Source organism: Lepisma saccharinum, unplaced genomic scaffold (genome assembly GCF_977018435.1).
Source record: "Lepisma saccharinum unplaced genomic scaffold, izLepSacc3.1 HAP1_SCAFFOLD_144, whole genome shotgun sequence".
NCBI classification, from domain to species: domain Eukaryota; kingdom Metazoa; phylum Arthropoda; class Insecta; order Zygentoma; family Lepismatidae; genus Lepisma; species Lepisma saccharinum.
The window spans coordinates 827093-841050 of record NW_028142955.1 but is presented as its reverse complement, the minus strand read 5'-3'; positions in this window follow the sequence as shown (position 1 = coordinate 841050).

Sequence of the window (13958 nt, the reverse complement as noted above, 5' to 3'; positions counted from 1 at the left end):
ATTTGTGCATCGAACCAAGAACTTTTCTACTACGGGCGCAAGTGAGCGGTTTTTAAATTGTTTGGACTGTAATTTCTCCGCCCAGGAATGAACTTCTGTACGTCAAAATAATCAATTAACTGTTAACTGATAACAAAATACTGTTATTAACACAAAATCTGCTAGCGAACATATATTCTAAGTTTTCGTTTATTATCTTCGTGTGGTCGAGGTATATATTAGTGAAAGTACTTGTATATTTTATTTCTGGCACATCGCGTGCCTAATTCCTTCAGTACGAATGGAGATTGGTGCAAATCACGGTCAGCACACATGTATCTGAACAGTTTCTTCACCAACCAGCGATGCTATTTGCAACGTTAAGTCGCTATCACAAAGTTCCAGACGCTAGAGTCGGTTTAATGAAATGGTGCTCTTATTTTTTCTCTCCGTACGTGTTGTTCGAGTGACCTTCAAGCGGTAGCCTAGAACTCGAGCTGTGCTATCATACTCAGCAGCTTTGAGCTCAACGTTCTCTCACATGCTCGTGCATTTTTTTTCAAAAACAGGAAATTACCAGCGTGTGTGGAAAAGGGATTCATATTCAACTGCCACGCCTTATGCTTTAATTTTCTTTTCAACTTGATTCATTCAATACATTATTTTTAGTTTATGTCATCCTGATGCAATAATTTTCATCTATTTTATTTTGGGAAAATTGCAGAAAATTAAAATCTAATTTCGATATGACAACTTCAATTTTGGAAATTGTTTTGCATGGAGAGGATCGTAGCATATCCCATCGGTACGGGTAGAATCTTGTCTAAACCTGTCAGATCCTGCACCTGGATTTTGTTTAGGAAAGTGGTTGATAACACAGGAAGCTTCGTGGATCTCCTTGAGCCAGGGAAGCCAAGGTTGCAGCGAGAGGGTCAAAACATAGGAATCTAGGAGCAGGGGGATCTTTTGATTGTGGTTCATCGAGGAAGTAACACTGCTAAGTGCATATCTTAAAGAATATGACGGCATTTGATGATTTCTGCTCCAAATTGAGGATGGACCACAAGGTGTCCTTTCCCAGTCACAAATCTTTTACTCTTTGCAGTTATACCAAGGAGGTCGAGGAGAACAAACGCATTTAAAGTTACCAATCTCCTGTTGCCAAACAAGGCAGAAAGAAATTTTATCTATGGAAACTAACTTCTTCCATTTGCTTTTATGCCAAAAAACGGCCATTTCCATGCCGCCTACAAACGTGTCAAGGAATCGCTCATGGGCAAACTCTTTCCATGGAATCTCCGATACGGAGTAAGGAAAGCAAGTCTCTAGGCAAGTAGTGACTCGATTGGGCTCCACGAAGGAACACGTGCTAGAAAACGACTTTGTGCGAAAGAGGACAACGACTTACTCGTTTGAAGTATAGTGTAAAGCTTCGCGCCACGCACTCGATTTTTCCCTTCTCCACCGTTATGCAGTGCCTTGCTCCACATATGCCCCTAATAAAGTATAGGAACCCTCGTCACTCGGAGAATCTCTCCTCGATCAAAATTTAGAACTAATATTCGAACCAGTGAAATCTAAGTGTGATTTTGGTACCAAAATTCACCTAAAATATTCTCTAAATATTGCTTCAATGCTTAATTGATTGATTGATTTGGTTCATTGTACAACGTACTTCGATTTTCTGCCACTTCTGGCTCATGGCTAAGATGAAGATGACTGGTGATGTTATGAAATTGTAACTGGCCTTGTAACAATCTGTACTAACTATTCATCTACTCATATTGCATCACACGTAAGTGTAATTGAGAAACTTTATTATCTTAAAAAAAACAACTTGCTTGTAAAATAATGACGCACTTGAAAGTAACAAAAATAAGGTTTTGAGAATAAATAAAGACTCTTACGGATGATGATGTAATATAGCATGCAGCCTATTTCGAAACGAAAACATTATTTCGAAATATTTCGATTTGAATTTTCTCTCAGGACAAATATGTTTGTGTGGAAACATGCAATAATAATCAGTTTCAAGTTCCTGTTAACTTAAGGGTAAGGAAGGAGTGCAGTCAAATCATTTCCATCCTTAGAAGGAAAGTTTTAAGTTAATCTATCTTATTTCCACGAGGTAAAATTAACGGTTTATTTACGATATTTGACACCTTTTGTTGTTTACATTGTTACGAAATATATATATATATATATATATATATATATATATATATATATATATATATATATATATATATATATATATATATATATATAGTCCATTTCCCATATTTCTCTTTTTCATAATATTGGCCGTCATTCCAAATTCTTAGGGTTTAATAATGAGAGCATATCTGGATTTCATGATATACTAAGCCAACTCTCATCTTACCAAAGTTCTTTCACTCCTTGACGAGTCTACCCAGTTGCCAAAGGTTATAAATATACACTTTACAAAGGCAAAGTGGAATTATTTCATTTTAAATTAAATAACCTGTCACCCGAGATATATTTAACTTGGATTCAGAACGTACAGTGAAAAGAAGGAAAATTTTAAGTTTGAATGCCCACATCAACACAAAAACTGACCAAAAGCCTAACAAACTTAGTTCATATTGTTTAATGTTCCTCTTGTGTGAAAATTTACAGTACACGAGTTAAAAGTTTATGTTCTAACTAACATATTTCCTATTTAGAATTCCAGTATAACGTTATGAATATTAGGTGATTTGTTTGTATTTATAATTGCAGGCATGGAAGAACTGAAGGAATATATTCAAGGAACTTCCCTTCATGGTTTGAAATATGTTATTAAAATAAATTTTAACAGCTTTGAAAGGTAAATATTCTGAATGGGAGAATTCTAATAGTATATTCAAAATGTGTGTAATATCATGGAATGCTAAAGGCCTTTATTCATTTTGTAGTGCTTTGCTTATCCTAACACTAAATTTAGAGTGAGAACGTCCTCTCCCGTCTTTAAATGTACAATTTTGTTTGCCATTGACTCATCGTAAGTCTTCGCTTCACAACGCTTCCAAAAGTCTTTGCAGTGTAATATTTATCCAACATTTTCGTTTAGATTTTATAGGTCTCTTAAACTCCACCACAAATTTACGGACATTCTGCATTTTTAGAAGGCACAATATTTGCTCCATTTTTAATATAAGTAGTGTTTTTATTAACTAGTTCCTCTCGACAGACATAGCGACTTAGAGATAGACTGAGAGGAGCGACTGTTATGATGTCACGTATCTATTGTCCGATATGCAAAATACGCTAAAAATACAAAAAAATAACTTGCCTAAACTTTTCATAAGTTTACTGTGATTATATTCATAAACGAGTAAGTAATGTTCGTCAGATTTTGTGCGTTGTCACGGTAACAATATGGCGAAAGCATGGGACGTCACGCTCTCGACGATACTGCCCCTATGGAAAGATGGAGAAAATAGAGCAACTTTCATTAATAGACGACAAATAATTTCCACATAACAGGGATCATACGAACTGTCGTATATATAACGTGTGAGTAGAATGTTATAATATTCTTGAGATAAATTGATGTTAAAAACAAATTACAATATATTTCAAGTTTACTCGGAATTCTAATCAGGGAATCGTAAGCTGGGTCGGAAAAGTCAATTAAGTAGGCTGGAAGTAAGTACTTGTCTGAGGTGACGTTACCCAGCGAAGTTCTAGAAAGCCAATTAGACATGCTCTAGAGCCCGCAGTACGTAGTACGCGACATTGTAGGCTAACATATTTCACTCGTTCTCTTAATGTTCACTTCATCGAAATCAGGGGATTTGTAGGTTGGCCAGATTTTGATTCTAGTTCTTCAATTGCATGGAAATCTAGAAATACATTCTTTAAAAATGAGATTGTGAGTTCTGTGCGGAAGCGCAAGTGTATATTACGCTAGACAATCAACGTGCTTGTATTTTTATCTGCTTATTGTCTTTGGCGCTTCAGTCTAAGTAGAATCCGAAAGATTATAGCTTCCAGTCCAAGGTTTCAATTGAACTGCTAGACGATTCAAAAGACGTTATTGCACGTTTCGGATACAGATTGCGTTTCAATACAGGTTGTGATGACCACAGTCCTTTGACTGTTGAATCAATGTAAACTTGGATCAGTGCTGTTTGTATCGCTCTAATGGGAGACTGGCTGACCGTAGTTGATAGTCTTTGGCTTCATCTGGTTTCTGTTTTTACGCCTTATAATCCGATTTCAAATTCGTGTCATTAATCATAACATTGTTTGATCATTTATTACGTATATACGTTAATTTCCAGTTTGTTTCAGATACATTTAGTTGGAAATAATGGCTAATTTTCGAACATAATTGTGTATTATATTTCCACGTAAATAATTTGGATTCAGTAACCTGTGGACAGATTTAAAATATGTTCTTTGCAAGAAAAGGAAGGTCCATGAATCTTCTTTGTCATGTGCATATCTGTATTCTTGGTAATTGTTATGGTTAGGTGTTAGATAATTACGTTTTGTTGTTCAATAAGTTTTAATTTCGTTTATTCGTTTATTATGCAATCTGTAGTTTGGATATATCGTAACTGATAAGGTGAAAAATTTTCCAAAAGCTTTTAATTTAGAATTACGCTTTAGTAGAATCAGTCTCTGAATTAACCACTTTATTGAATAAACATTAACCTAAATAAAATCGTCATTAAAAACTAAGGATTAATTTGTATTTCAGAACTTTCTGGTCAACATGCTTTGTTGCCTCTTTGCTAATGGCTGCTGGTTTGATAATCAGTTCTTGGAAAACTTTCCAGGATGATCCGACCTACATTTCAATCGCACGAATCACGTCTGAAGAGACGATTCCATGGATAGCCGTAAGCTTCTGCCACGTCGACACCATTCCACTTCGATATCATAACATATCTTGGTAAGGAATTAGAACGATATTGTAGGATACAAGACCGTATCCTTTAATCTTTGGTTTATATCAAGTTAAAGGCACTTTGACAAAGAATTTTAAGTTTGGAGCTGAGTACTTTAAAGTTTAGTGTACTTTTATGACGACAGATTGCCATAATATATGTTGAAAAGGAAATAATCATATGTTTTATTATTTTCGAGTATTGCAAGTATTTCACGGAATCTTGAGTCCATTTCATTTTTATTAACAAGATATGCCATTAGACAAACTAAAAACTAGAATATCGTATTGTTATTCACAAGAATATCACAAGATGTCTCTAGCGCTCGAAATACAAGTATTTCGTCCGGATGCAAGCAAGCGGATGGGAGAAGGGACTAGTTGTGAATAATCGATTCCCGAAGTTGCTTGCAAGGTGCAGTCGCTAGTTTTGTGATGTTTATGTTGATATCAGCATCGTCCGGCTTCAAATTGTATTCATCAAACAATTTGCAGGCAGATGATCCTGCGTAATAATTTTGAATTCATCTGAGAGTAACTTCCATATTTGGTGCTTTTCTGGTTGGATATAATAATAATGTTTATTCTTCTATGAAATTTAATTTGTAAATTCTTTTTTTTTATGTTCTCTGTTTTATTCTTAAGTATCCTCATAGCATGTAGTAGGAAGGAAGTTTGCTTGTTCTAGTCTACTACGTAGTGAGATTGACAGGTTGTTAATGAAGCATTTAGGCCAAGATATTTATATAAAATAAAGTAACAAACTATGTAATTGTTTGTTTCTTGAAACATTATATGATTGTACTTTCCTCAAGAATGTAACCCTCCAGTATGTGCTCTTTGGGCTAACAAGGTAGACGTGAGAGAAGGCATTGGAGACAAGAAATGTCGAAGATTGGTTAGTTTTGGGACGTTATTGTTTGATTTTATGGTTTCTCGTAACGCTTGTGGTTATAGGGTTCACCTCACTACTGGCGTGACGTTTCAATTAGATTATAACGCTCACGTCTTATGTTTTTTTATTTTAAAAAATGAAAGATTTCATTTTGAAAATTTTTATTTCATCTTCGCAAAATGGGGACATAGCAAAAATATTATCTTAGACACTCTATTGACATACCTTGAGGAGAGCAGTCAAGATACCACTGAAATGGAAATTAAAACGCTGAAAGAGAGCAACGAGAAAGCGACCGAAATGTTCAAAGAGAACATTGAGAAATCAGCCGAAGTGCTCAAAGCTCAGTTGACAGACAATTTTGAAAATTCGTTTAAAACAACTAATGATCAATGGTCCTGGTTATGAAAACTAATGAGAAACTCCAAAAACTACAATGGAAAGACACATTAAAATCTAAGTGATCTTAATTTTACCGTTTCCATACAAGATGGAATGCAAGAGTAGGGCCGACATTGTTGAGAGTAAAGATAATAATCCGTCGCGCAACAGCCCATGAAGGGCCTAGACATACCTACCGACTGCCGGTCTCTCTCCCACGCCTTCCTTCGTTACCTCTAAGCGTGGAGATCTTCAACCAATATTGGAATAGTCGGGGTTTCAGCCCGACGTATCCCCAGCCGTTATAGTAGGTCTCCGTGACGGATTACGCTCACTCACTCGGAGCTCCCCAATTTCCTCACGATGATGGGTTTCCACCGGCCCTATACGTAGGCCGAATAAATTTCGACCAGAGCCGGATTCGAACCTACGCCGTCCAGCAGCAAACGATCTTAAGACGAGTGAATGCCTTAACCCGCTCGGCTATGGAGGAGGACTGAGAGTAAATATGGTGTTCTATATTCCAGACTGGACTAGAAAGTGCATGGTGTGCACAAAATGTTTCAGCATTTCAAGTTGGATTGGGTACAAAAGTTGAGGGATTTGAAAGAACACGTAGACGTAAAAGTTAGGGTTTGTCCGGAAAGTAATAGGACTGAGTCGATTTAAAAAAAAATATTGAGCCAATCGTTACAATTCTTTAAAAACTTTCAAAGTAGTCTCCTTCTGCGTCGATACAGCGCTGCCAGAGCGATTTCCAATCATTGAAGGCGTCACGGAAGGCATTCTCCGGAATAGCCTTTAGAGCCGCGGTGCAAGATGCTTGGATCCCCTCTGTCGTCTCAAAATGCTTGCCTTTCATCGGCCTTTTCAGGCGAGGAAACAAAAATAAGTCTTGGGGGGGGGGGGGGGGGGCACGTCTGGGCTGTAGGCCGGCTGCGGAAGCGTTGGGATGCCTGCCTTGGTCAGGTAGCTGGTCAGAAGAAAGGCGGTGTGAGCCGAGGCGTTGTCGTGGTGCAACTTCCAGTCGGCTGCGATGTCTTGTCGGACCCGATTGACCCTTCGTTTGAGTCTCTTGAGCACTTCCACATAAAACTTGGCGTTGACGGTTTGTCCAGGAGGAACAAATTCATGGTGGACGATGCCTTTGATGTCAAAAAAGACAATGAGCGTCGTTTTCACTTTGGATTTGCTCATTCTTGCCTTTTTTGGGCGAGGAGACGCCGTCGTGTGCCACTCGGAAGATTGCCTCTTTGTATCATCTGGGTAAGCCTGCTTGATCATATCAAACGTCTCTGTCGCAGATTTACCGAGTTTCACACAGAATTTAATCGCGTACCTCTGCTCTAACGAACGCTGCATTTTCGGCTTGCACCACTCACAGAAACACGTCGCGCGAAAAAGCCTGTCCTGACTCTCCGGGTGCTCGGAGACAACTGACTAGCCGCTTGTAGGTTAGGTAGGAACCCCTCTACCGAATACAGTCAGTGCGCGCGCGCTCCGAAGTACAGTCGCGGCGAAAAAAATCAGTCCTATTACTTTCCGGACAAACCCTGTACAACTATGGCGGGTTTTGTGGTTATGGCAGGCGCGTACCATGAACTTGTAAAAAAAAGAGGCGAAAACGACTAGATTAGAAGTTTTCTAGCGAAAATAAATTCGGAAGGAGCGTATAACTAACTCGTTGATGAGAGACTTACGTCTTCAAAGTGGATACGAAAACTTTGTAAGAATGACTGTAAGTGATTTTGCATTGTTATTAAATCTTGTTCGACCACAGATTGTAGTCGCGTCGTCTGTTTCTACTCTAGTGCGCATGCCCCAGGAACTTGCTGCAGGCTGTTTCCATTGTCCGCGGCGCATGTTGTGCGTCTTAATCGTTTGGGACAATTTTTTCCCTGCACTTGCGCCGCGGCATATTGCAGACAGTTTCCATTTCAACAAATGCTTGCACATGCAGCGTCGCATGCCGCGCGTCATGTTGCGCGGCAAATTTGTGGTAATAGAAACGAGGCTTTACATAGTTTTTTTTTACTGGTCAACTACAGTGCGGGGAAGGAACAATTGGTGCTACTTCCTGACTACATTTGTTACCAGTAGCTGCATTGCTCCCTGACTGAAGTACGAGAAAAATGGGTAACAGAAACAAAAATACAACATTTGACGAACGGCAGCTATTTAGTTTTACCGTACCTAACCAAAGGGTGCAGGTATAGGGAAATTGAAAATGTTAAGTACATGTAAGCGTACCGTGGGTGACGCAATAAAACGTAATGAAAAGCAAAATGAGGTAGATTCCGTATCTCAGAAAATTCAACCAAGAGAAATGGGAGAACGAAATGAACGAGCTTCAGTATAAAAAATCAAGACCCTTTCCTCATCCCCACCCCCTTTCCAAACCAAGGGCTCCGAAAGCAGTTGTGCAACTTGGAGCAGGCATTGGGACTGCTGTACGGTTCAGTAGCGTTTCGTCCGAAAGCGAAATTTCTAGAAAAATGCTACAGTTCGTCTGAGACGGTTTAATGAGTTGCGTTTCGTCCGAGCCTGGCTGATGATGAGTCACACCTTGACTAACCACTGGCAGCGATGGAATTGGTGACTAGTATACCTCGGTTTACAACTTTTAAAACTACATTGCATAGACAGCGGAGTGCAGCACAGGGAGTGCAGACTCAGCCAAATTGTCGAGAGAGAGGTCCCGGGTTCGATACCCGGTGGAGGCACAAGTGGTTGGGATCCCACTTTAAACTGTAGGTCCAATCCCGATTAGCCTTCATGTGCATAAAGTGGACTTAAAACAACAAATCAAATCAAAACAAATCGTCGAGAGGAAGTGAACTTGGATCTAGAAATTTTAGTCATGGCAGATGGCAACACTTTCTTACTATCTGACAACTATGAAAGTGAGATTTGCAATTTCCAGAGGGAAAGAAATATTAAAACAACAAAAAAATATTTTCTTGGATGGAGCATTTAAGAGTGTTAGCAAGAGTTTGCTTCATTAAACACTATTAGGATGGTAGCCCTCGGACGAAACGCTACTTGGCCAGGTAACCGTAAGTTGCCTGTTCCTGGAATTCGGACGCGAAACGCTACGCCACGTGCTGTACACCTGGCGGTTCAGAAAGCGAAGATGAGCATGAGCGACGAATGCTGAAACTGATGAAGGGACACTCACAGAGAACACTCATGTTCAGGTCGGGATTCGAAACCGGGACCCCTGGCGTCGTAGCCCGCTGTGCTAACCACTCTGCCACGTAATATTTTTTTATTTACTCATTTTTAGCTACTTCCTTTTAAACTAACTAACTCTCTAGCTTTCTTAAACCCGAAGGTTCATGGCTGCAGCAACACAAGCCATCCATCTGTCCCTATCTTGAGCAAGATCTTTTCCATCCCTACCGATTTCCTCTAGGTCCATCTCAACGTTGTCCCCCCATCTTGGTCTTGGTCTTCCTATAGGTCTCTTACCATCAGGTTTCCCAACAAGAAGCCTATAAACTCCTCTTTCCTCTCCCATTCGTGTCATATGGCCTGCCCACCTAAGTCTTCTTGATTTAATTAGTCTAATAACATCTGGACATGAATACAAATTATGTAGTTCTAAATTATGTAACCTTCTCAGTAGTAGAGATCTGCGCTAGTGTAGTGGATGTTGCTATTTAATATTCGCAATTTAATTTGCACGTACTTAGAACTAATTTGCACGGGTTTTAATTAATTTGCATGTACTTAGAACTAATTTGCACGTACTTAGAATACTTTACATTTATGTATTTGCATGTTTATAACTTTTTATGAATATATAATTATTTATTTTATGAAAAATATGTATATAAAAGGTAATTAGAGGTACTAAACGCTATGCATATGTTTTTATATTCATAATAAAAACTCTTGCTAGAATCGTTTAAATTGTGTTATTTGAATAAAAATAAGGATAAGCTGGAAAAATGTTTGACATAAAGTCAAAGTTTGGTAAAAAATAAACTCAATATTATGTTAAATAGCACCCAGTAACATACATTTACTACCTAAATCAATAATCAAAGGGTCCTAGGTTCGTTACCTTGTGATAAAAGCAAATGGTGAAAACTGTAGGCCCCGTCCCTGATAGCTCTCCCTTCTTCCTAGTACATACAGTGATGGACAAAAGTAATCATACAGTGGAACTGAAAGGAAGAAAGGACGAATTGCAGCAGCTAGGAAAACAATAAGGAAGTCAAAACTGTTAATGCTGTACGATGTATGCACCAAACGATATATTGACAACAAAAATAAATATCAGATGCTGCTTGTAGAAAAATAAAATACAATACATTCTCAATACCCGCTTCTTTGGCTGGACAAAAGTATTCATACACCAACATAAAAGTTCACTTTGTAGACAAGAAAGGAACAAATACCATGTCGTCAGAATTTAGTATGCATTCCTCTGTTATGGAGAATAGCTGTCAGTCTCTTTTGCATAGAATGAACACGAGGCATGGTTATTTCAGATGTAATACTGTGCCACTCATGCAAAATGACCTCTTTCAGTCTATTCTTGCTTGTTATGTCATGTTTTCGGAGTCTGGTTTCCAAATGGCTCCAAAGATGTTCAATGGGGTTAAGATCGGGGGACTGGGGTGGAGTTTTGAGTGTGTGGGGAGTATTATATAACAACCAAAGGCGGACAATCTCGGCTGTATGTTTAGGGTCGTTGTCCTGCTGGAAGTAAAAATCATTCCCAAGACCCAAATGTTAGATACTCTGCTGCAAATTGTTCTTCTGAATATCCAAATAGACAAATCTATCCATAGTTCCCTCAATAAAGACGAGTTCTCCAACACCTGAGGCTGACATACAGCCCCAGACCATAACGCCACCACCTCCATGTTTAACTGTGGCCAAGATATTTTGAGGCTCAAGCTCAGTATTGGGCTTTCTCCACACCAAAATTCTACCATCACTATGGATAATATTAAATTTGCTCTCGTCCGTAAACAACACATTATCCCAGAAGTCCAAACTTTTACTCACATACTCCTTAGCAAATGTTAATCTGGCCTTCTTGTTCTTCTTACTGATGTATGGGTTCCTTCTAGGTACACTAGCTCTGTACCCTGCTCGGTTGAAAAGACTTCTAATACTTCTTGAGGACACTTGTTTTCCCAGTTGTTCGTGAACATGTGCCGACACTGCTGACGATGTTAATTTTGGGTTTTTCTTGATCATTCTCAACAGTCCTTGTTTCTCTCTCGAAGTATGTTTCTGAGGACGCCCAATCCTTTCCCTATTTATCAGCACTTTTGTGTCTTTATATCGTTTGATGACACTTTGCACAGTCGCACGACTTCTCCCAACTATGTCTGCGATTTCAGAATATGATTTCTTATTGTGGTATAATGATATCATAATTCTCCTCTCTTCGATCGTGGTTTCCTTCCCTTTGCGGCCCATTTGACTTCCTGCAGCACGCCAACACCAAACCAACCACTTCCTTACACAGGTGCAACTGCAGTAAACAAATATCTGGCACTGAATGATGGAAACGGTTGTTTCACGAACTTTTTGGGGGGTTTATAACCTGGCGTATGAATACTTATGACCATCCAGAAAGCAGTTTATCTAAGGATTACCCAAATTTCTCATGACAATTTCAATTGTATGCACACAATTGCTTTGCGTTTCTATTCTTGCCATTCCAATGGAGCATATGTGCTACAGACTTGACTTGCCTTTACGGTCTTCTTTGTATAATAACATGTTTCATTCAGACAATGCCTTTGTATGAATACTTTTGTCCATCACTGTATAAAAAACCCTTACGCTTCGTTCTCCTTGTTCAAAGTAAAATTCTCGCTCCAATCTAATTGGGTATCCAAAAATCCTTTTTTCTTGTGTTCCCGGTAACCTTGGCTTACTTAGACAGAAACCTGTTCTGACATGCAAGCATTCTAGCCCAAAACCCGCGCTAAAGCGTCCTGTGCCTTGGGGCAACCCTGAGCTGAATATTAATTGGCGGCGGAAACCGGTTCTACAAGCGACGCATAGCTTCAGAGATTTGACCATTGCTGCGCATTTCCAGACATCCTTTGTTGTCTGGTTCAATCCCTCCCCTGCCCTACAGTATTGCATAGCTTTCCCCTGTTCTTGCGTACTAGTTAACCTTGGAAAAAAACCGTTTTTGAAAATCTACCGACGCGTTCTCTGATTGGTGAATCAGGTTCTCGCGTTCTTTCTTTGTTCTGACGTCATTTGACCTTGACCGCACATCTCCCAAATTCCTTTCTCGTCTACCCTCAGAGCGGAGCTCAGATTCAAAGACCGTATTCTGTCTAGCGTCTGAGACCACCGTCTTTCATAACATAATGAAATTATTACATAGTACTAATTAATAACATTACATATCACGGGTTCGAGTACCGGGACCGTCTTCTTTCGTACCATTACCACCATTCATAGCGGTTCATAAACCATAAACTCTTATTTTCAATTTTATAAACATTAATTATTATAGTTTTATACATTACATACTTTGCAGTAATGAATATAAAAACATATGCATAGCGTTTAGTACCTCTAATTACCTTTTATATACATATTTTTCATAAAATAAATAATTATATATTCATAAAAAGTTATAAACATGCAAATACATAAATGTAAAGTATTCTAAGTACGTGCAAATTAGTTCTAAGTACATGCAAATTAATTAAAACCCGTGCAAATTAGTCCTAAGTACGTGCAAATTAAATTGCGAATATTAAATAGCAACATCCACTAGTGCAGATCTCTACTACTCTTCTCCTCTTACCTGTCTCCTCATCCCTTTTAGGTCCAAATATTTTCCTAAGAACCTTATTTTCAAATACTCTCAATTTATGTTCCTCTTTCAATGTAAAAGACCAAGTTTCACACCCAGATAATACGAGCACTACATACAAAATTACTGTTTTGTATATTTTAACTTTTAGTTTCTTAGTTATTAAACTAGAAGACAAAAGTTTATGAAGAGAGAAGTAACATGTATTTCCTGAATTAAGCCTACTTTTCATTTCCTCTTTAATATAATTTTCATTTGTTAATATTACTCTTAAGTATTTGAATTTGAAAACTGGTTGAAACGAGTTGTTATGAATAATTAGATTTTGATTATTACCTAACACTTGGTTTCGGCCTGTAAGCATATATTTAGTTTTCTCTTTGTTAACTTCCAAACCTATGTCTTTAGCAGTTTCGAAAAGTATTTTAGCATTATTCTTAATTGTATTTATATCATCCCCTAATAAGTCTACATCATCTGCATATGCTAACAACTGAGTGACACCATTTAATTTTAGTCCTTCGTTAGTTTCTTTTACCTTCCTAACAGCATATTCTAAGGCAAAAATAAAGAACAATGGAGATAATGCATCTCCTTTTTTTTATCCCATCATGAATTGTAAATTTGTCAGACACACTAATACCCACACGAATTTTACTTTCTGTTTCACTGGTGCATACTTTTATCATACTAACAAGCTTCTTAGGTATTCCAAACTCGACTAATATATTATATAATTTATCTCTTTTGACCGAATCATATGCTTTTTTGAAATAAATGAATAGCTGATGGACATTTTGATTATATTCCCACTTTTTTCAAGTGACTTCCTTTTACCTACGCTAAAAAAATAAATTAAAAAAATGAATATTAGTCTTTTTTTCAACATGTCCATTGAGAATGTAAATGATCTGTCCATTTTTCATTTTGTCAGGAAACCTTTAAAGTTTGACATTATAGTTATTGGACCTTAGTCGCCATTGCACTGAAAGTTT